Raw genomic sequence first — 3,501 nt, 5'->3', positions numbered from 1 at the left:
GAGAGCTGGATCATATACATTTCTTAATTTCTATGAGCCTCATAGTTTTCATTTGTCATATTAAGTTAATGCTATTTATCAACTATCTTTTGAAGAATGGGGTGAAAATAAAATACTCTATTACTAACTTTGAAAAGTGATGAAATGTAATGATTACCACATATGTAAAGTAACAATATTTAATAAGCATTGCCACTATTGAAAAACTTACCTTCTGGGCTTAGTGATGGAATTTAGTGATGCTCGAGGGTGTTTAGAAATAATTTCATCCTCAAGTTGACCTCCTCTTGGGATAAATACCTTTCAGTATGCAAGATATGACACACAGAGAAAGAAAAAGTATAGATAATTCAATATAAAGTCAACAGTAGAAAAGTAAGGTTTTGTTTTTAGTAAGTTGAAATCTTTCGCTCTGCAGAATGCCTCAGATAGTTTTCACAGAAAATTTGGGAGTTGAATTAAAATGGATATGTATGGAATACTATGGAAAAATGATCTTTTATAGATGGCTCTGGCCCCATAGATAACGGGAAGAGTATGTGATGAAAACACAATCAGATTCATTACACCCTTAATGAATCTTACTCTGGATAATCAAACAACAAAAAAGGCATTTACACCTGCAATGCATGGATCTTTGAAGACTTTCCACAAATGGCATTTACACATGCAATGCATGGATCTTTGAAGACTTTCCACAAATGTTCCTGGGACTTGTTTATAGCTACTGTTTTCTCTCCCATGAGTTAATTATCTTCCTTGATGGAAAGGCTTTGTCTTAGAAGACAGCTTTGTCTTATGGAGAGACATGCTTGAAAAATACTCATTCTTGAGTGGGGAATTGTATTCCCTTGCCTTTTCAACCAAAACATGTAATTCCCCTTTATCTCTCTTGAACCTAGGTTTCCAAGAAATCTGAATGATTGTAAATAGCAGTGATGGCCTAATTCTAGCATGGGGGCGTGTGATACATGTGTACTTATGTCAGAGAGAGAACTTCTGTTTCATGCACATGAAGACATTTCTGGAAACCTAGTATCTATTGCCTAAAAAACAAAGCAGTGAGGGTATTTAACATTAATGGCTATAGTTTTAAAGTATTTTATACCAAAACCTTTTTTCCCCCATTGATCTTGGGACTATAAAAGTAAACAGAAATTGTAAAAAGTCTTAAAATAAGTCATCTCTGGGGTCCATGTGCTGTTATCAAGGAAACGTTGGTGACGTTAGAAAGTGGAGAGATAGCTGACTCATTTTGGTGTACAGAAGATATTAACACAAATTATAAATCAAGTATACTTCATTAAAATTAATTTTAAAAGTGTGGAGTGGTATTTTAAGCACAAGAAGTGGGTTTTAAATTCAAAGACAAGAATTGTTCCACATTCTTGTCACTTACTGTGTTACTCTTGTGTTATTTTTTTTTCCTTTTACTTATTCTGGGTGGTATACAGTGTCACATTGTTGAGGTTTTATTAATTTATCTTTTTGCCTTTTCTAGGGCCGCTCCCATGGCACATGGGGGTTCTCAGGCTAGGGATCTAATTGGAGCAGTAGCTGCCAACCTACACCAGAGCCACAGCAATGTGGGATCTGAGCCGTGTCTGCAACCTACACCACAGCTCATGGTAATGCCAGATCCTTAACCCACTGAGCAAGGCCAGGGATCAAACCCTCAACCTCATGGTTCCTAGTCAGATTCATTAACCACTGAGCCATGATGGGAACTCCATACTGTTGAGGTTTTAGATCACTTTCCCTGATGACTAATGATGTTGAACATTTTTAAAAATGTATATCTTTGTGCATCTTTTTTTTCCCCCTGGGAGTGTCTTTTCAAATGCTTTGCACAATTTAATGATAAGATTTTGGGGTTTCTTATTACCAGGTTGTTTAAGGGCTTTTAAATAATCTAGATATACATATTTTGCCATGTATATGCTATATATATATCTAATATGAAATATATTTAACTGCAAACGTTTATTCATGAATTTACATGTGTATATGTGTGTGTGTGTGTATATATATACACACACACACACAATGTTGATTTGAATATATATATGTGTACACTTAGATTTTGGATTACTTTTTCAGTTGTAAAAGAGGTGATATCTGGTTAGCAGAAGATTTTAACTATTGACAAGTTTCAATTTTTTAATTTTATTTTGTCTTATATAAAACATTGATCTACCTCAAGGTCAAAAATATTTCTTCTAGGATTTTTCCAGGCTTAGACTTGACCTTGTTCTCCGACTCATTTTACATTAACTTTTGTGGATAGTGTTAGGTGGTGGTTGAGGTTCATTTTTTTTTGTCATATGGATATCCAGTTGATCCAGCTTTTGTTGTAAAAAAAGTCTATTCTTCTGCCTTGAATGACCTTTATATCTTTTAAAAAAATTCATAGACTTATATATCTATTTATGAACATTATGTTCTGTTTCCAGACCACATAGGCTAGTCTATGGCAATATTAGAGTAAGTCTTAAATTTTGGTAGAATGATTTATCCAACTGTGTTCTTTTTTGAGAGTGATTTTCCATCCCAGTTTCCTTTACAATTGTATATTTCTGTGTACATTTCAAAACGTGATTGTCAATTTGTTCAGATATCCTGTGAGATATTTATTGGAATTTTACTGAAATTGTAGAAATTGATATGGTAAACATATAGAGTCTATTAATCTATCAACAAGACATATTTCTACCTTTACTTATGTGTTTACTTTCTCTTAGGAATATCTTCTGAGTATTTTCACATGCACATCTTGAATTTATGTTTAAAATATATCCTTCAAATTTCACGTTTTAATAACATTTTACATAATATTTTGTTTCTAATTTAAGTTTTACTCATTGTCTTATAAAAATGTTTAATATTTTGTGTTGACACTATATCCTGTACCTTATTAAATCAATTGATTAGGTCTATTTGATTTTTTTTGTAGAGGCCTTAATATTTTCTACCTATAAAATGATACCATCCCAGAGTTCCCATTGTGACTCAACAGAAATGAATCCAACTAGTAACCATGAGGTTGCAGGTTTGATCCCTGGCCTTTCTCAGTGGGTTCAGTGGGTTCAGGATCTGGCATTGCTGTGAGCTGTGGTGTAGGTCACAGACATGACTCTGATCCTGTGTTGCTGTGGCTGTGATGTAGGCCAGCAGCTGTAGCTCAGATTCAACTCCTAGTATGGGAACCTCCATATGCTGCAAGTGGGGCCCTAAAAAAGCAAAGAAAAAAAAAAAGATGCCATCTGCCCCAGAATATACTTTTATAATATTACCTCATCTTTTCTCATATGTGTATCTTTTTTTTTTTTTCTTACCTTGTTGCAATAGTTGGGGATTAGGGTATAATGCAGAAAAGAAATTGGAGGGGACAGACTTGTCTTGTTTCCAGTCTTAAGAGAGAATTCACCATTAGGTGTGATGGTAGCTGTAGGTTTTATATGCATGCTCTTGATCAGGTTGAGTAAACTCCTTTCTTCTCTT

This window comes from Sus scrofa, chromosome 1 (assembly GCF_054392235.1).
Source record: "Sus scrofa isolate SSC_HxYL_T2T_F1_AM1 chromosome 1, Sscrofa_HxYL_maternal_Yorkshire_Landrace_v2.0, whole genome shotgun sequence".
NCBI classification, from domain to species: domain Eukaryota; kingdom Metazoa; phylum Chordata; class Mammalia; order Artiodactyla; family Suidae; genus Sus; species Sus scrofa.
This window is presented reverse-complemented; position numbering follows the sequence as displayed.